The sequence below is a fragment of the Pan troglodytes genome, chromosome 13 (genome assembly GCF_028858775.2).
Source record: "Pan troglodytes isolate AG18354 chromosome 13, NHGRI_mPanTro3-v2.0_pri, whole genome shotgun sequence".
In the NCBI taxonomy this organism is placed as follows: Eukaryota; Metazoa; Chordata; class Mammalia; order Primates; family Hominidae; genus Pan; species Pan troglodytes.
The window spans coordinates 48,900,013-48,926,108 of record NC_072411.2 but is presented as its reverse complement, the minus strand read 5'-3'; the positions used below and the strand labels follow the sequence as shown (position 1 = coordinate 48,926,108).

Below are 26,096 nucleotides of genomic sequence, written 5' to 3'. Positions count from 1 at the left end.
ATCTCTTAAAGATTGCTTGATCTCCTTATGCATTTTTAGGAATAAACCACAGAAGCGATGTGCCATCCTTAATCAAAAGGCATTATGATATAATGTTGTCTCAATTACAGTTATATAAATTTTGATCACTTCTTAAGGTGGTGTCTAACAGATTTCCTTTTTGTGAAGTTACTGTTTTAACCTTTGAAATTATCCAGTCACTACATCTCCAATGGCAATACGCTGTCCTTTAACATCATAGATTGGTTTTGTAGGTTTTTTGTCTTTATATCAATCATACAGTATGTATTCCCCTTGCATGCATTCTTTCATTTTACATTTTTTGTGAGATTCATCCACGTAGCTATGCCATTGCTATTTGATTATTCTTATTGCTATATAGTATTTCTTTGGTGTGATATACCATTTGTTTAATCACATTACTATATAGATTATATTATTGTGCTATACAGGATTTCATTGTTGTGATATGCATGCATTCATGAGCAATTGGTAAATTTCCAGGCTTCATTATTAAAAATGTGCTCTGTAAACATTCTTACAGATGTCATTTGGAGAATCCATGTACACATTTCTGTTGGGTATATATATCTAGAAATGAATTGTTGAGTTGTGCAGTATCCATATATTTAGCATTGGTAGGTAATTTCAAAGAATATTCTGAAGGGCTTGCATTAAAATTACATGAGAGTTTCAGGTTGTCTGAAATAATACCATTTTTATTTCTTTTCAATTTTGTCTTTTCTTTCTTGCCTTATTGTACTTGCTAGGACCTCCAAAAAATGTTAAGTAGCACATTTATCATGAATGAGATTTGAATTTTGATTAAAGGCATTTTCTTTATCTATTGAGATGACAATATGCTTTTTCACCTTTTTTATCTTAATGCATTATATTATATGATTTGATTTTCAAGTGTTAAGCCAACCTAGAATTACTATATTGAAACTACTAAAAATAATGAATTTTCCTTTTTCTATATATCTAGATTTCATTTGTTAATATTTTATGAAAGATTTTTGTATCTTTGTTCAGGAGAGAGATTGCCTTCTAATTTTTTTTCCCTATAATGTCACGTTTTGGTATCAAAGTTATGCTGGTTTCATAAAAAGTTATGAAAGGGTTCTCTCTTTTTCTGTTTTCAGACGTGTATATGTCATATGAGGGAATTTTTTAAAATTTGAAAAAACTCAATGTTAAAACTATTTGGACTCTGGGTATTATATATGTTTCCAATAATTGATTCAATTTATTTGTTTTAGGTAAGAATATTCAAATTTGTAATTTCACTTTCTGCAAATTTTGGTAAATTGTATTATGTAATAACATTTACAGGTCAATGAAATTATTTTTTGCATAAATTTTATTATCATATCTTTCTAAAAAATTGTCCTAGGGTCTCTAGTGATTTCTACTTTTTATTTCAGATATTGATAATTTGCGTTGTTACCCTTTTCTTCTTTATCATTCATGCTAATTGGTATTCAGTTTTATTAGTATATTCAAAGAGCCAACTTTGGTTTTTCCCTATTGCAACTTTATTTTGTACTGTTAATTTCAAATGTATTTTCTTCTTTTATATATTTTATTTGCATTTTTTAAAGATTCTATTCATTTATATTGCTTTTTGGTGCTTTCACTTAAGACTATACATTTCTCTTTGTTTAACCGTATTCACAAGGTTTAGTGTGTCATATGTAATTCTTAGTTTTCGTTTGATTTAAAATACATTTTAACCATTAATGTGACTTATGCATAGACAAATAGAAGTTTGGAAGCATATTGTTTAATTTCTAGTTTTAATTTCCACTTTCTGTGATTATGGAAACTTTCTATATCTGAACTGTCACCTATAGTAATTGTTACCCATTTATGGCTGCTGAACTCTTGATACATGACTGGTGCAACTGAAAAGCTGAATTTCTAATTTTCTTCTAAATTTTTAAAAATTAATTTAAATATAAATAGTTACATGTAGTTAATGGCTTCTTTATTTGTCAACATAGCTAGGGCTTTCAGCAATCTAATTTCTACACTGACATACTGAAGAGTGTGTTTACTAGATTTAGAAAAAAAAAGAAGACAAAGAACTGAGATTGCTGTTTTAAAATCTCTTGATCTGGGGGGCAATGCAAAGTATACTGTGGAGGCCAGATACAATTCTAATTTTGGAGTCAGAATGGGAATTAGGAGATCCCTGGCTAAGCCTTGACTACTCTCCTATGGAGTTGCTGATTTTGTGCTCAATAATGATATAGTAAAATAATATCCATTGTGTTAGACAGCTCTGGTTACATGAGTTATAAACCTTAAGTATGATAATTTGATACATGGAAGAATGAGAATTAAGTCTAGTATGACCTAAGAATACACTGACAAATACTTCAAAGCCTTCTTTCAATTTTTGTATGTATTTTGTCCCTACCTTTCAAATTCAGCATTTAGAAGAGAAATCTTATTTCTCCTTGCTTCAGGTTGTAAATTTTCCTAGAGTAATATCTAGGGAAAAAAGTGAGAGAGGAACAGAAAGGACAAAGAAGAAGGAAAGGTTGAATTCAGTAAATAACTGGGTTTGCAATTAGAAACTATGACATATGGGCTGCATATAAATTAGAATTCAATTATCTTATTGAGGAAAACATGATTACAGTCCTCCTACCTTATAATTATCATTGTACTCTTCTTTATTATTGGTTAAATATTTCAATGACTTATTATATCAGCTTCTGTAATGTCGAGTAAATAAATGATTTGCACTGATGTGGACCTTCAGTAGCTGAGAAAATATTATCTTTCACTGAATTGAAGGTGATTATAATTATTTCCAAGGAAAACTCATAAAATTATCACCTTCTTGAAAAGGAACTCTAGCAAGTCCTGAGTTTCAGAGAATAAAATCAGATCTTCCAGTTATAAAAATAAAAAGAAAAAATCCTCAGGGGCCCTGTGAACAATACTTTCCAAAAATAAGGCTCTTGTCTTTTGGTAACACATCAAAATTTCACCATAGAGTTGGTAACAGCACAGGGAAAAGGATGAAATAACTTTAAGAATACTTTAGAGCTTGGGGATAAAAAGTCCTTTCAGGATAAAAGTCCTTTAGGATATTGTCACATTGGTAGAATACCAACATTACCGTTCCTTTATGAAATGTCACCGTCAGAGAGATTAACTTTAGAAGTATAGGATCACAGAAATGTTTCTATTGATGTTGGCTTCTTTGTTGAACTCCAAAAATGTGTCAAGAGTAACAAATCTATCTGACGTGTCCAGTCAAGGATCTGTTTTAAGCAGAAACCATGGCTTGCAGGACACTGTTACATTTTAATTTTGTTTTCCAGCCACAAAAAGGAGTCTTTGTTTGCAGTCAGGATGAACACCTGTGTAATCCTTAAACGTTTACAGACATGTCTTTAAAAGCTCTATGGTACAGTTAAGATTTAATCTATCAAAGTGGTATAAATAATGCAGACATAGCCTTGGGTGCCAGTTCTTCCCACAGTACATAGAAAAACATCACAGTAAGAACTTCTTTGCTGATTTTCCTATAGCTCAAACAACACTGCCAAGAAGGGCAGAGGAGAGCAGTGTAATTCTAGAGATATAGCCTTGACGTTACTAATAATGTGCTAAAGTCTAGAAATTGAAAATATGGTCTGCAAAGCTAAAATTATGCAGAAGAAATAAGATTCAGATGGTTTCATGCTCAAAACCTTGGATCTCATTTTGAAATGTTTATAATTGAAAAGAAGTGGTTTTAAGAACGGTCAAGTTGTTTTACGCCTAAGTACTGACCTTTCATATTATTTTCATGTAATCTGAGGGCATTTCAATGTTTATCCAAGCTATAAAAACCCTTCTGTTTTCATGAATGTGGAGATACAACCGAAATTTCAAACCAACCATTAATTAAATATGAAATCGGATGTGCAAAGCACTGTGTTGGCTACTATAATGGATAGTGAGAAGTGTAAAATGATTATGAGAGGTGAAGCCAGCTGGACTTCCTGGGTCGGGTGGGGGCTTGGAGAACTTTTCTGTCTAGCTAGAGGACTGTAAATGCACCAATCAGCACTCTGGGTCTAGCTAAAGGATTGTAAATGCACCAATCAGCACTCTATAAAAACGCACTAATCAGTGCTCTGTGTCTAGCTAAAGGTTTGTAAATACACCAATCAGCACTCTGTAAAAACGCACCAGTCAGCACTGTGTGTCTAGCTAAAGGATTGTAAACACACCAATCAGTGCTCTGTAAAAGCGTACCACATCAGCATTCTGTGTCTAGCTAAAGGTTTGCAAACGCACCAATCAGGACTCTGTAAAAAATGGACCAATCAGCACTCTGTGTCTAGCTAAAGGTTTGTAAGTGCACCAATCAGCACTCTGTGTCTAGCTAAAGGTTTGTAAATGCACCAGTCAGCACTCTGTAAAATGGACCAATCAGCACTCTGTAAAATGGACCAATCAGCAGGACGTGGGTGGGGCCAAATAAGGGAATAAAAGCTGGCCACGTGAGCCAGCAGCAGCAAACCGCTCTGGTCCCTTTCCAAGTTGTGGAAGCTTTTTTCTTTTGCTCTTAACAATAAATCTTGCTGCTGCTCACTGTTTGGGTCCTCACTACCTTTATGAGCTGTAACACTCACCACGGGGGTCTGTGGCTTCACTCCTGAAGTAAGCAAGAACACGAACCCACCAGAAGGAAGAAACTCCAGGCACATCTGAACACCTGGAAGGAACAAACTCAGGATACACCATCTTTAAGAGCTGTTAACACTCACCGTGAGGGTCCGCAGCTTCATTCTTGAAGTCAGCGAGACCAGGAACCCACTGGAAGGAAGCAATTCTGGGCACAATTAGACTTACGCTTTAGGTTCTAATCCTAAAGATGATTAATATCTAGGAAGAAAGATAAGGAGAAAGTATTTAAACAGTAGAATTCAAGGCAGTAGATTTGAAAGGGAAAGAAAACAATTGGGTTGGGTTGTTCTAGAAAAACCTCCTTGGAGAAAGAAAACGTGAGACTTGATAAAGACAAGGCTTGGTGCTTTTACAGTCATGTGTCTCATAATGATGTTTCAGTGAACAACAGACCACATATATGACAGTGGTCTGTTGGATTCTAATACTGTGTTTCTACTGTGCTTTTTCTGTGTTGAGATACACAAATACTTATTGTGTTAAAATTGCCTGCAGTATTCAGTACAGCAACATGTTGTACAGGTTTGTAGCTTAGAAACAATACGCTGCATCACATAGCCTAGGTGTGTAGTAGACTACACCATCTAGGTTTGTATAAGTGATGTTCATGTAGTGATGAAGTTGCCTAACAATATGCCTCAGAACATATCCCCATTGTTAAGTGATAGATTATTGTAGATGAGATGGCAGAGGAGTTCTTGACAGGAGCACTGAGGCAGAGTTGGAGAAACTGAGCAACAGAAGATAACCAATTTTAGCTAGAAGAATGGATTTCTTAGAGCAATAGAGAAATCTCTTTGGAGCTAGTCCCCCCGCCCAAAAGAATGTAGAAGGGCTGTGTAGTAAATTTAAGAAATTTAAAGGCCAGACGCGGTGACTCACGCCTGTAATCCAGCACTTTAGGAGGCCGAGGCAGGCAGATTATGAGGTCAGGAGATTGAGATCATCTTGTCTAACATGGTGAAACCCCATCTCTACTAAAAATACAAACCATTAGCCAGGCATGGTGGTACGCACCTGTAGTCCCAGCTACTCAGGAGGCTGAGACAGGTGAATTGCTTGAACCCAGGAGGCACAGGTTGCAGTGAGCCAAGGTCGTGCCACTGCACTCCAGCCTGGACAACAGAGTGAGACATTGTCTCTAAATTAATTAATTAATTAAAGAAGTCTTTGAAATAATCACCTTTATATATAGAAACTAATACAATGTAGTTGTTCAATAAATATTTATTGAATAAATGGAGAGATTATCACTGGATATTTATTATCAGTCTTATCGTAAAGGTCCATATGGAAACAAAAATAGGCTAATCTATAGCAGATACATTTAGAGTAGAATTAGAGTCAAGATGAGGTGCTAAAAGAAAATGCAACTGCTCCTTCTGTGGCTACACGTGCAAGAGATGGAAATAAGGTAGCAGTCCAATTATCTTCTTGTAGAATGAAAAACCCTAAGTTTTCTTGAACTTTCTCTTTTACCTAGTGCCTCCAAATTCCTGTTGCTTAGCACATGATCTTCCCTTCTGAAGAAAACCTTCTTTCTTCTCTCTGGAGGACAGATATCGATGTTGCAGGTCACCTTCTGAAAAGCCATCTCTTGATCCCTCTCAGGTAATGTTAATTACCTCCTTTTTTGCACAAAGAAATTAGGCACTGCTCTTGTTATATTGTACTTTCCAAAGTACGACTCATTCTTTCAAATGTTTATGTCTCATGCTTGAGTCTTTCTAAAAATTAATATCTCTATTCTTGGCACAATATATACTTGCCAAATATCTATTGAATTAAAAGCTTTCCAGTAACATAATGCCAATAGCATAGAGGAAACTTACAAAAAAAGCTATCCCTAGAAAATGAAAAATAAAAAAATGGCCAAAGGATTACTGGCCCTTTGATAATGGTTCCTTAGTATCTGCACAGAATAAAGAGGGAAGTGACAATTACAGCTTTACTTGGGAATTCTAGATTCAGCCATTTACTAAAATACTTTCATTTTATACATCTGTATTTCCTAATACATAATATATAATGTAGATATAGATCTGTATTTCATATATCTATATGTATACACATGCATATATGTTCATATGTATACATTATGTGTATATATGCATGCATGTGTATTATATATATAATATCAGTGATCTCTCTTTTTCTATACATATGCATTTTTAGTTGATGGGGTATCTGTAAAAATGCTGTGCTTCTGCCAGCCTGGCTTTCCAAACAGGTCTCATAGAAACAAATGAAATAATCAAAACAACTCCTGTTCCTCCTTCAGCCACACTATTAGTTACCTGTCGAGTAATTTATCTTGCTGAAGATTTCGGAATCCTAAGATTTAGAAATGAACAATAAATAGATAATCTATAGAACAAATCATACAATAAAGTTGATAATTTAAAAGAAGAAAAGTACCCAGAATATTTCTACTTAAAGGTAAGCTTTTCATATCTTAGGGCATTTTACTTTGTTTTGTTTCACTCTGAAGATCCACAGCTAGCCTTCAAAGGTTTGTGGGCCCCATTGAAATCATATGCTACATTTTGCAATATGTACATTTTTCTTAGGAAAGGTTTCTGGCCTTTTTTATGTAAAATTAAACTTTCAAGATCTACACCCTTCAAATGTTCTATTTTGTCCATTTAATGTGTTAGACAGTAGGATAAATATTTGATAAGGATAGTAAATATAGTAATACTTTACATATAGATAATAATTTCAAATTATCTATATTTGAAATATAGATATCAAATAATTTCAAAAAATTCAAAACATCTCCGTATCTTTTTGACAACTCTAAGAAGTAGGGTATTTTTAATATTCATTTTGATAATGAAGAAATTGAAATTCAGATATCAAGCATCTTGCATAAATGAGTTTTTACATGGTAGACAACGAAACCATTTCTCCCATCTTCAAATCTGCAACTCATCTCAGTAGGCTTGTTCCTTGCCCCACCAGTCTTGTGCTCTTCAGGAATTTCTCTTCCTCCATCTGTTTTCCCATACACATGAGCATGATCAGTTCTTGAACAGCTTGTCCAAATGCTCCCTGTCCCACTTCCTACCATGGTTCCAGGTCTTCTGAGCGTAGAAGAAAAAACAGATCAACAGAATTGATATTTCGAGCTGGCAATCTAGAAGTCAGAATGGTCACACTTCATTGTTGGGTCACAGTAGTGGCACAGAGGAGTGCAAACATAATTATCAGAAAGAGCTTTGTACTGGAAATTCGGAGGCAGAGGTACAAGAAAAGGAGTGAACTTAGAATAAAGCAGGCAGGAGAAAGGCAAAGAGAGATATGTCAGCTGGTGTCATGGACCTAGGCTCAAATAGAAAAGATTCCTTTTCAGCACTAGAATTGTAAAACCTTACTAATGCTGGGAGAGCCTGTTCCCAGTAGCTTTTAGTGACTCTGTCTCTATCAGTAACTACTCTTTAAATCATCCTCCCTAGACAAAAGAAATGCATCAAAGGAAGGAGTAAAGAAGTTGAGGCCAAAACAGTCCCTCTGACCCAACTCCCTAGGGAAATCTAAAGCATCTTAACTCTGCAGTGCCACCTTTATACTGCATGGATTCTAGTCCATTGAATCTTTGCAAGCCAAAACCATCTTTATTATTTTTCTCACGCAAACCTGACATCCTTTATCAGAGTGGGAACATAAGTGTTTCTTCCTTCCTCCTCTTCATCCTCTTCCTGGAAGCTTTCACCTATCAAAACTAACAAAAACTTTTGCAATGTAATTTAAGCCTGAGAAGAGACAATACTGTGTTATGGTTCCTGAGGACCTGAGATATATCTCATTCATTCTTACTGTTTGCATTAAGAAATTGAGGTCCAGAAATATCACATCACCTAATTGGAGGTAGATGCCTTGGGCCTTTGGATCCCTGGCTCAGACCCACCCCCTCTGTACTGTGAAATGTTCAGTACATACATTGTCAATAACATTGCTTAACTGACTGACAGGAAAGGAAGTTAGTCACTGCTACTTATTCTTGGTATTAAGTTCAATATATGTATTCTATTTATCTAGAAACTTACATAAATTCAGAACCCCTTGGTACTTATTTTTCATATCAGTGCATGCATGCACCAGATTAACCAGGTCAATATTTATCCCTACTTCAGACCATTTAGTTTTCTGTCTTACCAAGACAAGCACTGTGATTGGGCATATCCTAGGATACAAGAAGTTTCCACAAATAAGGGAACAATACACTTTGTAAACAAATGCTGTTTGTGTCTATGAGGACATGCAAAGCACTACAATGTACCTATCAGGGTATCTCAACACTCTTCCCTGCTTAGTCTCAGAGTCCTAGGCATTGGTGGTGAAGAAAGGGTGGAGACAGGAGAGAGAATGGACAATGTTAAGTGATACCTGAATTGACCTGTAAAGTCAGAGCAGATTTCAAAGAAAAATTGCAAAGCTAGTGAAGTTTCTCTTTGGAATTTTTATTCATTTCCAGATGTCTATTTTAATCAATAAGAAAACTTCTTGTCTGCTGAACTACTGGGGTGCTGATCCCAAATGGGTTTCTGGCTGACCTAAACCTCACTTTCTCTGGCGTGTAGCATTGAGGAGAGAGCAAAGGTTTTGCAGTCCTCTCTTTGCTCTGCTAAGATAACCGGCACTGTTCCATCTGGGAACCGTTGGGAACAGCATTTGTCCAGCGCTGGGAGAGATGGCCTTCCCAACCTCAATTTCTCAATGATAGACATGGAACATAATTTGTAACTCTAAGCCACTGAAATTTTGTATCCGTGTGTTACAAAATCCTAAGCATAAATTAGCCTTTCCTAACTAATACATTCCTCCCCGCTTTTTCCCCTCCTAGTAAAAAATTAATGGAGTTCTGTTTTTGGAACAAGAGATTAGAAAGTCACTCATTGTCTTGGTCGGCTCAGGACACTATAGCAAAATACCATATCCTGGGTGGTTTAAACAACAGACATTTATTTCTCACAGTTCTGGAGACTGGAAGCCCAAGTTCTAGATGCCAGCGTATCTGGTTCCTGGTGAGAGCCTTTTTCCTGGCTTATAGACAGCTGCAGGGCTGGGGTGAAGATCTTGTGTTTCTTCATTTCCTTATAATGGCAGTAATCCCATCATGAGGGTCCCACTTTCAGGACCTAATCTAAACTCAATTACCTCCCAAGAGCCCTACTTCCAAATACTATCACATTGGGAGATAGGGCTTCTATTTATGAATTTTCTGGACACATTCAGTCCATAACACCCACATATTACAACTAGTAATACAGGCAGAATGAACAGTGGCATTCTAACACCAATTTAGTTGAAGGTAAAGCAGTGCATCCTATTAAAAGCAAACCTGGTGAAATGAGAGGGAAGAATGAGTGAGTGGTTCTTCCATTTAGAGGTGGCTGAGGGGCACAGTGCATAAGAGAAATGATGTTATGTGACATTTCCTATATTGGCATTTCATCCCAATCTCTACTAGATTAACAACCCTGAAAAATTTTCTCAACTTCCCTGAGCCTCAGTTTCCTCATCTGTTAAAAATGTATATATATATTTCTCATATTGTTGTTAGGGGGATTAAATGAGATAACACATATAAAATACCTAGCATAATGCTTGGAGATTAGCAGTACATTTAATAAATAGAACAATTATTTTTATATTTTTATTCTAACAGTTTTTTCATCTCATCTCAATTCCTGTCTGATTACAGCCATGCATGCTTCAGCAGTGTAAAAATAATTATTTTCATTCATTTGAATGGCTTACCACTTTTGCCTAATGATGTGTAGCACAATAGCTGTTATACATATCATTAAATATGTGTCTGATTAATCTTATTATAATTTTAATTGCAACATGAAATTCCTCTCATGCATACTCAGCCATCAAAGGCTGTTGTTCATGAAACATGGCTGGCTACTGTCAACCTGAAAGAATTACAGGGAACATTGATCACATATAGTATATATCATAGACCTAAGAACAGCCTTGCACAAAGGAAAGAAAACAAATTTGGGAGTCATATACACCAAGAACTGAAAGCTTTACCCAACCACTGTAATTTATTCAACTTTCTTCTGAGAGTTTTTCTCTGAAAAATGTGGCCAGTGATACCCACCATGTAGGATCTTGTGAGGAATCGAGATATTTTATGTAAGGTGATCAACAAGGACCTTGGAACACAATAGACAGTTAATTATATTAGATATTACTACTTTCATACTTTTGGACTTTAACTTGGAAGGGACTTCCAGAAGCCCATAGTATTAACCACCTCTGCTTCAAAGGCGAGATGTTGTCACCTCCCCCACTCTCATTTTCTACAAACACAGGGTATAAGACACCAGCATGATTTGCCCAAGGTTAGGCAGCTTGCAATTGAAGGAGGTAGAAGCTGAGCCAGCAGTGGGTGCCCCACCTCTTCCTTTACTTCCTTCTTTCACTCAGCTCATGCCCGTGGCTGGCAAAACAACCCAAAGCACACATTCTTCTGGTGCTGAGTCAGTGGCATCCTGTGCCTTCCCAAAGAGAGGAAGCACATTTGAGTCAGGAGGAAATGGAATTGCCAAGTAGGAAAAGAAATCCGAGAACAGAGGACAGCCGACCTGTTCTGTGCTATAAATGTGGCAAAAAGCCACATTAAAGTGGTTCTGTAGACTCAGTAATCTTGAGAAAATTAAAATCTGTCAGTATCTGAATCTACATTCCTCCTTCAGGAAGGAAACTAGAATGACTTCTTGTTAATAAGAACCTGTCTTCATAAGGCCTAAACCCCAAGTTTCCCAGGAGACCTGGCCCTCCCTTTGGCTGTCATCCCTGAATACTTTCTTTATCATTTAGGTCTCCTTCACCTGAGTCTGACTCAGTGTACAGATGGAGCAAGGAATCTGAGCTGTCCCAGATGCTGGCTGCACACTGTCATTGTAGTAGTGGCTGCTCATTCAAGGACCCCATCTAACACATGCAGTCCCATCTCAGAATGGGTAGCTGCTTTCTCAGAAGGTTTAGCGCTGGTGCATAAACCTTGACTCAGAGCCCTATGAGGCTGATAGAAAAGTCAGACTTGACTACTCGATTTCTTTCCTTTCCATTATCACTGTGACCTAGTCTTCTCTCCAAAGCCATGGGGACAGTGTGTTATGGTGGTTTGAACCTTGGCATAGTATCTCACTGGGAGGTGAGTCACTTTTCTTCTCAGGTGTTCCAATGAAACGGTCATTGCAAGGATGAAATAAAAGACTATGGCTGAATAGACTAGATATACATTAGGTATGAGGAAAATTATACTGTGCCTTTATTTGCTGCAAAATAAAAGCTAAGTTTAGAGAAAGAGCTATAATAAATATAAATATTTCTGATAATTTCAAACTGATAGGGTTAAAGATAGAGGAGAGTGCTACTTCCCCATCATGTTGAATATCTCATTTTCTATAACCATTACTTAAAATTTATGATGAATTTATGAAAAAATTTAAAGTTTATATGGAGAAGCAGTGAGCCTTTAGAGAGTAATTAATATATATATATTAGGTATTCATTTCCATTTTAATTGAAATGACTTTTCATACATCAGGAAAACCTTTAATAAAGGAAGCAAAACTAGACGTTTGACATGACACTTTGTTGATGAATTCGGAGTATTGAAGCAATTTCAGGGTAAATATTTTTCTGGTTATGATAGAATCAAGTTGTGATTTTTCTGGTTATGAACTTGTGGTTTGGAAGATTAAGAGCTTTGTTGCCAGAGGAGTTGTTTTTCATCAGCTTGGGCAGTTTTGTTGGGTTCTTTGGTAAGGTCCTGGCAAAAGCCAGTCTCATGATTAAAGCTGAAAATCCCATGATGCTCCATGAATTTTTTAAACCTAAATATATTCATAATAATAAACACATTGTATCTCAATGTCCTTCATAACAATTTTGGAGAAGTGGGGAAGCAGTTAACTTCTTTTTGTCTGCATTAAGTGTCAATGAAGGAGAAAATGGGCTTTTATATAGGTTCTATAAGCTGGAAGTTCTGAAACATTTTCTATAAGTCATATCATCTATACTACTAAGAGTTCAATATGTTATGTGTACAATTTGTTTATATCAATATACCCAGTATAACACCATTGATGCCACGAAGAGTTAGAAAAAGTAACACTGTGGAAATGTTGGTGTGAGCCAGTATTGCCTGTTTGTATGGCTTGATGATTTCAAGCCTACCTGGCACATAAGCCATATGGGGCTATTCCTGGAATGGGATTTCCATTTGGGCTCAGTCCTATGACTAGCTGATAAGGGCTGTGGAAATGTATATGAGAGGAAATTTGTAGCTGTTATACCCTCATCTAGATAATCAAATTGAGGCACCTATAGATGAATAGCTCCAAGTTCTGTCTACCTTGCAGACTACTGAGGAAGATGAAATGTCAGTAAGTGGACCCATACAGTTCAAACCTGTGTTGTTCAAGGGTCAGCTGTATAGTACTTGCAGTTTTCTGGAAAGTGTGTTAAGTTTCATGTTGAAAAAGTATTGTTGCTGCATAACCATCCAGGTACAATTCTTACCATGTTCTCTTGTTTCTTTAAATTAAATGAAAACTTCCACAAACTCCTTCCCTTATCTCATAGCCCAATTTTCAGGAAGTCTAGAATTTTGCTCTTGTCTCATTTGCCCTCATTTTACCAATGAGGAGACAGTTTCATAGCATGAGAGGGATAACTGCTGAGTTAGGTTAACCAAAATTATTGACATGAGAGAAGGCCCTTGGGAACAGTGACAGGATTGTTACTTAGACCTTCTTTTCTTGGGTCATTATGAACTTGAAAAGGAAATCTATGTTCCATCTCTCTTGTTTGTGTTCTTAAGAGTGAAGCAAGGAGATTTAATACTTAAAAAAAATGCTGGAATAGGGCATACCTACTGTATGTCAGGCACTGAACTTGTGCTAAGGATACAGCTGTGAAAAAGACAAACATAATTTACATTCTCAAATGCCACTGTGAAAAGATAAGCGAACAAATAAGTGGTGAATACTTTGGGGACTAGTTCTTCCATTGCAAAATTACTACTATGGGAACTTACAGCAAAACAGCTAAAGTACAGTAAGGTTATCTTTTATAAAATTAACCAGAAATAACTACAGAATTTTGGAGTTGTAGGTTGGGCGCCGTGGCTCACGCCTGTAATCCAAGCACTTTGGGAGGCCGAGGCAGGTGGATCACCTGAGGTCAGGAGTTCGACACCAGCCTGGCCAACATGATGAAACCCCGTCTCCACTAAAAATACAAAAATTAGCCAAGCATGGTGGTGGGCACCTGTAATCCCAGCTACTCAGGAGGCTGAGGCAGGAGAATCACTTAAACCTGGGAGACAGAGGTTTTAATGAGCCAAGATCATGCCATTGTACTCTAGCCTGTGCAACAAGAGTGAGACTCCACCTCAAAAAAAAAAAAAAAAAAAAAAAAGTAAGGAGAAGAAGAAATTTGGAGTTGTAGACACCCTTTGTGAGAGGCTTTGGACAGATATAGAATCTCTGGCCTGTTTAGGAAAAGAAGGGACATCAGTTTCCTACTACTTAACAAGTGACCACAAACTTAATGGTTTCAAACATATTATCTTAAGAGCTCTACAAGTTAGGAGTCTTATAGGACTAAAAATATCAGCAGAGCTATGTTCCCTCTGGAAAGTCTAGGGAGATTGTGTCCTTGCCTTTTCCAGCTTCTAGAGCAAGCTTGTCCAACCCGCAGGGCACACGTGGTGCAGGATGGCTTTTAATGCGGCCCAACACAAATGTGTAAACTTAAAACATTGTGAGATATTTTTTTGCGATTTTTTTTTAAAGCTCTTCAGCTATCATTAGTGTTAATATATTTTATGTGTGGGCCCAGACAATCCTTCTAATATGGCCCAGGGAAGCCAAAAAATTGGACACCCCTGTTCTAAAGGCTTCTGACCATCCTTGGCTCACAGCCACGTCACTCAACTTCTGCACATCTTCTTTGCCTCTAACTCTCTTGCATCCCTCTTTCACCTGTAAGGACCTGTATGATTACACTGAGCCTGCCTATATAATCCAGGATACTCATCTCAGCATTCTTAACCATATCTGTAAAGTAATTCTTTGCCATGTAACGTAATAACGACTCATACATTCTGGGGATTAGGAGGTAAATGTCTTTAGGGAGGGAATTCTGTCGCCTAGCACAGAACATAGAGTGAGAATTAAAAATGTTTCAATTTAACATCTGTTGGGGATGGAATGTTTCTGTAGCCCCCCAAATTAATATGTTGAAATCCTAACCCTCAATATAATGGTGTTAAGAGGTGGGGTTTTTGAGAGGTAATTAGGTCCTGAGGGTAGAGCCCTTATGAATGGGTTCAGCATCCTTATAAAGGGGTTCACAGAGAACTCTCTCATCCTTTTCTCACCATGTGAAGATAAATGAGAAGACAGCCACCTGCAGCTCAAAAGAGAGCCCTCACTGCAACCCATCCATGCTGGTGCTCTGGTCTTGCACTTTCAGCCTCTAGAACCGTGAACAATAAATTTCTGTTTTTTATTAGCTACCCAGTCTATGGTGCTTTGTTATAACATCTCAACCTAAGACAACAATTAATTCAGGTCTTAATTATTTGAAACAGATAAATATAGATGGAAAGACATTTTAGGTTGAGTTGTGAGGAAATTATCTTCAAACTCATTACTGTCAGTTTTGCATGAGGCTCTTTTACAGTCTACGTCTGAAACACAGATGCTTCCTGGATCTTTAATGTTTAGACCTTGTTTTTCTTACAGAATAATCATGAGTCCTAGTGATTGCCCTTCAGATACCTTCAAAGGGCAGTTTAAGCTAACTATAAATTGGAACCACTCTTCTTTTGGAATAAATCAATAAAAATAGTGGGATCTCCTAATAATAGGTCACTAATTGCTGAAAAAATAGACCAAAAAATATTTAATATATTTCAGCCCTGTGCCAGTTACGAGAGTAAGTAAAAAGAGTATACACTCCAAAGCTATTGGCCAAAACATGATAAAGAAAATAAATGCTTACATGGGTCTTCCAAATTAAAAGCTAATGTGAAGGTTGGATATTAGATTTTATAATGTACATTATATTGTACATACCAGAGAAAAAGAATCAATAGGTGATATATATTAGGGATACATATATACACACACATACATACACAGATATATATATATATGAGATTTAGAGAGAGACTTATTTTAAGGAATTGGCTTATTCTAAGGAGTTGTGGAGGCTGACAAATCTGAAATTCTTTGGCCAGGCTAGCAGGCTGAAAATTCAAGTAAGAGTGAGGTTGCAATCTTGAATCCAAAATCAGCAGGGCAGGCCAGCAGACTTGAAATTCAGGTAGGATTCCCATGTTGCAGTCTTGTGGCAGAAATCCTTCTTTGAGAAACCTCAGTCTTTTCTCTTATGTCCTTCAACTGATTGGATGAGGCCCACCCAAATTATGGAGGATAATTTGCCTTACTTAAAGTTAACTGACTGTAAATGTTAACTTACATCCACAAATACCTTCACTGCAATATCTAGACTAGTGTTTAACCAAATAACTGAGCAGCATAGAACTGAGGCATGTTGATACATAAAATTACCATCACAATGCCCAAGGCTGAGAGCAGGATTCTTATTTCTTTGGTTGGGGCAGTGGGGATTTTTTTTGAGCAGAATAGTCTTGAGAATTAGCAGTAATTCTCACTACTACCACTTATATTACTACAGGCTGGCATTTAAATAAAATAAAAGAAGTCAAAGATTTCTTGGAACTGAAAATTGGGGAAATATGAGATTTTGTTACTTATCATTGTACATAATTTCTTAGTAATGATTATTACTAGAACTACTTTATTGCGCAGCCATCAATTCATGTAGAAGGACATAGGCATAAATCCCTGTGTTGATTAATTATTTTGGGAGCCTGGAATCACCTTGAATTAATCAGCCAGGTTACTTTATAATATATGACATTAATTTTATGATACTATGACAACTGTGGAGAAACCAGCTGATTTGAAAATGGACCACCCATCACATTGATAAATAGAAACTGCCCAAATGCAGAGGAAATGTTGACTTAGAGAAATTTACAGATATTGGTGTTAATAAAAAAGTTCCTTAATATTAAATATAACCAGATAATTTTTAAAAACTTGAAAGGATTAGGAGCTTAAATAAGTAAACGAAGCTGAGTTTAATGCAGAGAGATGTTTTACTAGTTCCCTTTTGAACTACATTTTTAACTGAAAGAAAAAGACTTTTAAAAGTCACCAACATAATTATTTTAAAGATAACAACTGATGCTCATCTTTGTACCTGTTCAGCTGCTATCTACTGGCATCATGCAGGAATGCTGGGCCACAGAATCAGGATTTCTATGTAGAACCGTATGCACATATATATCCTATACAAGAGGATGTTGGTGATAGAAAACATTTGATTTCAAGGTAATGAATCAAAGAGCCTGACTTTGTATTCTGTGTGGGTGTGAGAGCATATGATGTTTGGTTTTCCATTCCTGAGTTACTTCACTTGGAATAATAATCTCCAATCTCATCCAGGTAACTGCAAATGCTGTTAATTCATTCCTTTTTATGGCTGCATAGTATTCCATCATATATGTATACACACACACACATATATATATACACACACACACACGATATATATACACACACACACAGACACACACACACACACCACAGTTTCTTTATCCACTCATTGATTGATGGGCATTTGGGTTGGTTCCACAATTTTGCTATGGTGAATTGTGCCACTATAAACATGCGTGTGCAAGTATCTTTTTTAAATAATGACTTCTTTTCCTCTCGGTAGATACCCAGTAGTGGCATTGCTGGATCAAATGGTAGTTCTACTTCTAGTTCTTTAAGGAATCTCCACGCTGTTCCCCATAGTGGCTATACTAGTTTACATGTCCACCAGCAATGTAGTGGTGTTCCCTGTTCACCTCATCCATGCCAATATCTACTGGTTTTTTTTAATTTTTTTGATTATGGCCATTCTTGTAGGAGTAAGGTGGTATCGCATTGTGGTTTTGATTTGCTTTTACCTGATAATTAGTGAGTTGAGCATTTCTTCATATGTTTGTTGGCCATTTGTATATCTTCTTTTGAGAATTATCTATTCATGTCCTTAGCCCACTTTTTGATGGGATTTTTTTTCCTTACTGATTTGTTTGAGTTCATTGTAGATTCTGGATATTAGTCCTTTGTCAGATGCATAGATTGTGAAGATTTTCTCCTACTCTGTGCTGTGGATTGTCTGTTTACTCTGCTGACTGTTCATTTTGCAAAAGCTCTTTAGTTTAATTAGGTCTCAGCCATTTATCTTTGTTTTTATTCCATTTGTTTTTGGGTTCTTGGTCATGAAATCTTTGCCAAAGCCAATTTCTAGAAGAGTTTTTCCAGTGTTATCTTCTAGAATTTTTATAGTTTCAGGTCTTAGGTTTAAGTCCTTAATCCTTCTTGAGTTGATTTTTATATAACGTGAGAGATGAGGATCCAGTTTCATTCTCTTAGATGTGGCTAGCCAATTATCCCAAGACTGTTTGTTGAAAAGGGTGTCCTTTTCCCACTTTCTGTTTTTGTTTGCTTTGTTAAAGATCAGTTGGCTGTAAGTATTTGGGTTTATTTCTGGATTCTCTATTCTGTTGCATTGGTCTATATGCCTATTTCTATTCCAGTCAGTACCATGCTGTTTTGGTGACTATGGCTTTGTAGTGTAGTTTGAAATCAGATAGTCTGAAGCCTCCAAATTTGTCCTTTTTGCTTAGTCTTGCTTTGGCTATGCGGGCTCTTTTTTGGTTCCATATGAATTTTAGAATTGTTGTTTCTAATTCTGTGAAGAATGATGGCAGTATTTTGATGGGGATTGTGTTGAATTTCTTTCTAATGGGCACTATTTTAAGCTTTGTCAGGAGAGGGTGTCTGAGGAACATTCCAGTAAGATGGGGACTTCTCTTCTGGGTTCTGGTGTGTTTCCATCTGCCACTTCTTGCTCCTGCTGTGTGGTTGTTCAGTAATGTGGGTCACCCAGAGTGCTTAGGCTCTCAGCAACTGCTCAGCCCTGGCTTGGGCCCAGTGGCCATCTTTCCAGAACCATTTAGATGGAGGTAATGCATATTCCAGGCCTGTCCTGGCCCAGGTGACCCAGAGGCTCCTTTGACATGGGGAGGCTGCAGCCACACCTTTCAGCTCCAGCCTTTTGGGAGAAGAACTCACATTCCAAGTTTGCCCTTCCTTGGATACCCTTCCTCAGCTCCAGGGTACACTGTAGGGATCGTTTTACATTTTTATAGTCATTCTTCTATCAAAACAATAGGTATATCAAATTTCCCAGGTTTCAATTTTTGTGTATTTTCTGGTTCCTAATTGAATCCAGCCTAATGCAAACAGCACTTGGTTTCCAATGGATCTGTAATGCTATTGCTGTCATATATTCACTGTTATGGTTGTGGGGTGGGTGGTTGCTAACTTGCCTTTTTGTATTTTTTTTCCCAATGCCAAGTCTTAATTATTCAATGGCTTCTCAGTGCCATTTTTAAACCATTTAGTTACTAAAAAAAAATTAAATTTACTGTTTATATATATAAACTATATATATTTAGTATATATATACAGAAATATATATACTAAAAAATTCAATTAAATTTATTGTTTATATATAAACTATATATCTAATAAACTAAAGAGTAAACAAACATTTACTTAAATCTAAAATGTGACATATTTAATTATATTTAATTTAAAATATACACATATATTTTGATTATCTATATAGAGATGCTTAATATGATATCCATTGTGTTTTCCTTTTATTATTATTCTTTAAACTTATCTTGATTTCTACTTGCCCATTATTCTTCACATTAATTTTAGAATCAACTTTTCAAATTCTTCAAAAAAGTTTCTGTGTCTGATCAATTGGTATTTAACTAAATTTAAATTCATTTAGGGAGAATGACCAGATTTACAATACTGACTCCTCCCATTCATGAACATAGTATTTTTCTCCAGAAACTTATTTTGTTTATCCAGATCTTGTTTGTCTTTTAATTTAAAAGTTATTATTTTTCTCCAAAAACTTACCTTGTTTAATCTACTCTTAGGTAATTATACATTTTTTGATATTCTAATGAACAATTACCTGTTAACAATATATTTCCTGATGAATAAGAAAAGTTTTCATGTGTTTATATGTATCTTGTACCCAGGAAACTCACTGAATTATCTCATTAGATCTAAATTTTGTTTGGAGATTCTTTTGAATTTTCTAAGTACACCTTCATATTATCTGCTAATAGTTGCAATTTTCCCTTACTGTTTTCATTTTTTAAATTTCTCAATCTTTTTTAACTTGGTTACTTAATGTAGTCAATACAATGTTTAATAGAAGTGGCAATAAGCATGCTTTCTCTGTTCCTGATTCAAAAGGAATATATCTAAAATTTTAACACAGTATACTATTTACTAGAAGTTTTGGTCATATATCTAGGGAAACTCACTAGTATTACTAGTTTGCTATCAATTTTGAATCAAAATTAAGAGTTGAATTTTATAAAATGCTTTTCTCTGTGGAGATAATTATATGATCATTAAAGCAGAAGATTACATTAATAGATTTTCTAAAATTAAAACATCCTTTATTACTGACTATACTCAATCATAAAAGATGTTTCATGATTTGATTCCTTTGATTCATTTAATTAGTGCTTTTGGATGTGGTCTTATAAGTTTAATTACCTAATAATTTTGCTTTCTGATTCTGTCATTGTGTAGTTTTAATATAAAAATGTTTGTAGTATTATAAAATGAGTTGTAATTTTATATTTTCTCCATAATCTAAAACAAGTTATATAAGAAAAAATATTTATTAATTGAGGGTGCTTTTTTTATGAGCATGGATTCATGAGCATGGGAATGAAAATCAACTATAGGTTTCTTGAAACCACTGAGATTATAATTTGTTATCACAGCTTGGCCTAGTCTATTCTTACTGATTCTATAGCCAAATTCCAATTGGTCTTCTATTGTTTTTAATTGGAGACTCTGTCCTTCAATTAATGGTTTGAATATAATGAAATTTGCTATGGTTTTTGTTATACTTGGCCTTACTTCTTCAATATTGGGCTTTCTTCATACAATATGTTTTTCTTGCCTGTTTTTTCCACCTCTTTCCTTCTATTGAATTGTTAATGATTAATTTATTTCATTTTTCCCACAGTTTTCTTGTTTGGAGCTTATTCAATTTTCATTATATTAGTAGTTGGCCTTAAAATTTTAACATGCCCAATTGTCTTAATAATGTCTACATTTGACCAGTTTATCCCCACTTAGTCTAAAAAATTCAATAGAACTTAAATTTTTACTGCAATTAATCACTCTCAAATTGTTGTCATGAATTTTAGTTGTAATTTTAATTCCCCTCTAAATTGGTAATTGTGATTAAAAAAAAGTATTTAGACAATTTACCTAAAAGTTTTATTTTATCGAAAAGACAGTCTATTTAAATACCTAAGTTCATAAATTCTTCTAAAATTCTAGACAATTTTTCTAGAATTTGATAAGCAATTTCTTTCCTTATTCCTTCTTGTAGGTTTGTTTTTGATTTAATTTATTTTTTATCAAGAACATCTATTAATTGACCTTTCAATCAGAATCTGAGTGGTAAATTATCTCTCTCTCTTAAATGCCTTCATTTGTATTAATATTTGAAACTGTTTCACTGGAACTTTAGAATTTTAGGCTGTTATTTTTATCTCAGCTTTTTGAAGATATTATTTTATTGTCTTCTTACATTTTTGCCAAGAAGTAAGCTGTTAACAGTTTTGATTCCTTTGTAAATAACCAAGTCTTTTTACTCTTTAAAAACTTCTCATTTGTAAAACTTTTCTCTTTTTTTTAGATCCTGCATTTTCTCCATAATATACGCAGGTTTGGATCTATATTTATTTATTGAGTTCATATTTATTTTGCTTATTTAATCCAAGAATTTATGCCTTTCACTAATTCTGGAAAAATTTCACCTATTATTTCTTTGATTTTTTTCTGTCCCCAATTAACTCTTTTTTCTTTTATCAACCTTTGTTGAACTTAAGTCAGATCCTTTCATTTTAGCCTAGGTGGATGTTCCATTGTGTTGTCTACATTCATGTCTCTCTTTTGCTTCCTCAATAATGTAGCCATACCCAGCTTCCAGCTTATATATTCCTTTTGAGTCCAGCTTTATTTGATGTTAAATTGTTACAAAAAACTTAGTGGTATTAATAATCATATCTCTAATGCCTTTAAGTGTATTTGCTATTCTTGGTGTCTTTTAGCTTATAGGATTCTATTCCTTCTTTTGCACCTTAAATAATTATTTAAAAACCTATTTTTCACACACTGCTGGTTGCTTTATTTCACAAGTTTTTTTGTTACAAGTTCTTCTGTTTGTTGTATCTCCTCTCTTCATCATGGAAATATTTTTTAGGAATTTCTTTAATTTTTGTTGTTCTCTTTTCTCTGCATGTGTTCTATGAGCACGAGATTATGAAAATGGGATTTCAGAGTAATTTTGGTTTACAACTGCCAGTGCCTTCAGAGGCTTAATTGGTCTGGTATCAGTCCTTATGTAAATTTTTTTGAGATCTCTGCACAATTAGTACAGTGTAAATTTGAAATGTATATATGCAGAGGACAGTCTTGGGATTTCAGTTTCTGCAAAGGGACTTTAAAAGAAATACAGAATCCTAATCAGACACAGAAACATAATTGTTTCTTGGGACTTTTCTGGGCCTGAAGGTACAACTTCTCTAAGTCAATTTTCACCAAGTAGGAAGATTTCCCAGGGTTCAAATCTCATTCAGGGATTCCAGTTCCAACTGTGAACTTGTCCTCTGCCCCTGCCTGTGAAATACTATCCTGATCTTGACATGTTGGGCTCATTTTAGATGTCATATTTCCCTCGTCTTTCATTTTAGATCTCATTCTGAAGTGTTGCCTCATGTGTTTTGTTCTTCTGACTTCAAGTTCCTGAGACTTGGTCATTTTTGTCTGTCTTTCAAGGTTAGCTAAGTATTTTCTTTACTTTTGTTTAATTGTCATATCTTAGCATTTGTAAGTATTTGGAATGAGGTAGAAGTCTGCATCATTTCAGTCCACCATGTTTTGAACTTGACTTCAGTCATTTTTAAATACATGCTTTCTTATTTTAATTTTTTGCATAACTATATTTACATAGACTGTGAATTTTTACGGCCTATTTTCTATTATTAAGGTTCTTGCCAAATATGAAATAAATCTCTTTCTGAAGTATTTGTACTATCTTAGGGTTCTTGCATCATTGTCTAAATAATGTAGAGTTGTCGTTTTATCACTAGCATTTAGTATTGGGTAATATATTGATTTATATTTGCTAAATTGAGAGGTAATCTAGAACCCAGATTTACTATACCTATATCTATATATTATAGTGGCAATTTGTTAATAAACTAATGAATTGTATAATGTTTGAATTGTATTGGAAAATCAAAAGAATAGCATTTAAAAAGGTTTTGGCGTCAAATACGTCAGATACTTAGAATATTTTAAAAGCAGTGTGTAAATGAAGGTATCATAGCTCAGAGTCTGACTTTATGGCTCATAAAACCCCTCTACCTTTTTGATGTTGTAGTGTTGATCTAATTTAGGTGCTGACTTGCAGTCACAGCTCACAGGGGCTGGAATAGAAATTCAGAACATTAGATTGTCAACTCCCAGTGAGAGATGTGTCAGGCAGAATGAATGAATTCTCATGTTAGCCTGATCATTACATTTTCTCTATATAGATGAATATATGAACATAAAAATAATTATATAGTTGTTAGATTATTTTGGAATCAGAACAAGAAGGGGTGTTAACAACTTTTTGAATATTTGATACCATCAGGGCTCAAAACTTGATATGTGAATTCCTTTCATAGAAATGTATTCGCTCAGTGGACCTATACTCACATTCATCTGACACTAGATCTTCATTCATAGAGCTCAGATAATCATTGCTTATGTGTTCTCAATGGCTCCTCTGTATCTATGCTTCTATTGCTAAATAATCTTACTTAGGGTTGCCATCTGCCATTTTGAATCATATCCCTATTTTCAATCAGGTTTTGGCTAAGTTTTGTTAACCTTGCAGTCATTTTCTCCCCTGAAAGCAACTGACTTTGAAATACTGCTGCTACCTTTTTCCACCATGATTATTCCTATAATTAGCTGCTGAGATTTACCAAACTTTTCCTACGGAGGCACATGCTATACTTTTTGATACTCATTCTCTCATTTAAACCTAGAAAACAAATATGAAACAGAAAATGTTATACCTATTTTGCTGATCTATAGAGTTCTAAATGACTTGTCTAACTGTCTAGTAAGAAAGTAGCAAAGAGTCAGAATTTATATTTACTCTAAAGCACTTCTACCCACTTGCACAATAACTGGCTCTTGGAACCACACTTCTTTTTGACACTAAATCTTAGTATATTAGATCAGGACTGTGGTGATTATTCTCATTTTATATGTGAAGAAACAGATCTAGAAGTCTGTATTTATCTAAGACCAAAATCCAATTAATTACTAGCCAAGCTGGTACTGGAACCATGACCTTTAGAGTATGAGTCCTGGGAATTTTCCGAAGTTATTTTCTCTTCCTTATTTTCCTTCTACAGCTGTGCTCCTTCATATGTGAACCATTTAATTTGCAAAGTTGCCTGAAGAGATGAGTCATGAAATTATTAAGTTTTATATTGACTAATGGTATTTACTTATCTATATAGACACATGCTATACACATGTGAAGAAATGACTACTTCCATCATTACTAGGACACAGATACTAAGTTTTTTGGATGTGAGGATGGGCTTTCTTTTTTTTTTTTTTTGAAATGGAGTCTTGCCCTGTTGCCCAGGCTGGAGTGCGGTGGTGTGATCTCAGCTCACTGCAACCTGTGCTTCCCGGGTTCAAGAGATTCTCCTGCCTCAGACTCCCAAGTAGCTGGGGCTACAGGCACGCACCACCACAGCCGGCTGATTTTTTTTTATTTTTAGTAGAGACAGGGTTTCACCATTTTGGCCAGTATGGTCTCAATCTCCTGACCCTGTGATCCACCCACCTCGGCCTCCCAAAGTGCTGGCATTATAGGCATGAGTCACCGCGCACAGCCGAGTTTCCTTTTTTTCTTCTTTTTCTGTAAGCTATCCATCCTTTTTAACCCAGTGAGCAAGTTTGAACATTTCGCACACAGTCTGAAAAATTAGGATTACAAATTCTGTTTCAAATAAAGCCTTAAACAGACAAACAAAGTAAGTGTAAAAACTACTAGCTAGTATTCAGCTGTCTATAACTAGCTAAGTATCTCACTAGGAGTATTCACTTTTTCTTATATCCTGAATGGAAAGTTTGTGGCTTTGCACAGCATGGATACTTTCTAGTTAAAATTCAGAAGCATTATCATTGTCCAGCTGAGCTGCTATGTGGGTCAACCATTCCAAGACTTCATCTTTTTTATTTTTAAAATGACTGAAATAGTATTGTAAAGAATTCAGTCCTTTGAGGCTAGCAATATATAGAAATTATATGACTGTAATCCCAGATGGAAGAGTTTTTTGGTTTTGTATTTAAATTTTGAGGGAACATTATGCCTGTGCAAGATGTCAGCTTGGCAGGTTTGAAGATCAAAGTTCTTTGTTCATGTACAGCATATATGCCAAAGCTAAGACATCTCTCCTACCCCATTGTGCTACTAACTCTTAATAATAGCTGCCAATTCCAGCAAGGGAGAAAACAGTTAAATGCCCATGCGCATCCCTCCTTCGTTGAGTCTGACAGGCAAGGTGACATTGTGATGATGAATTACCGATGATGGAGTCGCAAGGAATTGAACAAATGAAGCATTAGTATCCTGAGTAGCAGCCAAACAACATTTCCTCAAAAAAGTCATCTCATTAGGTCCCCTCAAAGACTGAGAACCCTGTAACTTCAAGGATAGATTTTCAAACTTTAGAATTGACTAACCAATATAAAATCTAAAATATGAGAGTAGTATTTTTTAAGAAAATGAATGAAGTCTCCCCTTTTCTTTGCTTTTCATTTTTAGGGAGGATAGGCCAGCTTTGTGATAAATTTGTTTTTTTTTTTTACAATACTTAAAATATAATTTTCCATTAAAATTTGATATAGTCGGCTCAGTTATTTAAAACTTAGCAGCTGACAAAGTTTGGTTTCATCATTTAAAAAACTGAGAGGTTGTTTTTCCTAACATAACAACTATTTTAAAATTTGGCTGAAATAAAAATTATTGACAAAATATTGTAGAACAGTTTGGTACAATGAGAAGGTCCATTCTTTACCAAT

At 35.3% G+C, this 26,096-nt stretch overlaps 1 long non-coding RNA gene across 3 annotated transcripts in view; it reads right to left on the bottom strand.

Annotated features, from left to right (window-relative positions):
* LOC107973699 (uncharacterized) overlaps positions 1-26,096 on the bottom strand; it is a 73,956-nt gene that overhangs the window by 28,695 nt on the left and 19,165 nt on the right. For 2 of the 3 annotated variants that reach the window (XR_010149745.1, XR_010149744.1), the window contains exon 5: positions 23,326-23,428. This is a non-coding gene — a long non-coding RNA (uncharacterized LOC107973699). Of the gene's footprint in view, positions 1-2,425; positions 2,500-4,778; positions 4,897-5,715; positions 5,814-23,325; positions 23,429-26,096 lie in introns of those variants that run through there. The other variant, XR_010149746.1, reaches the window with a different exon arrangement.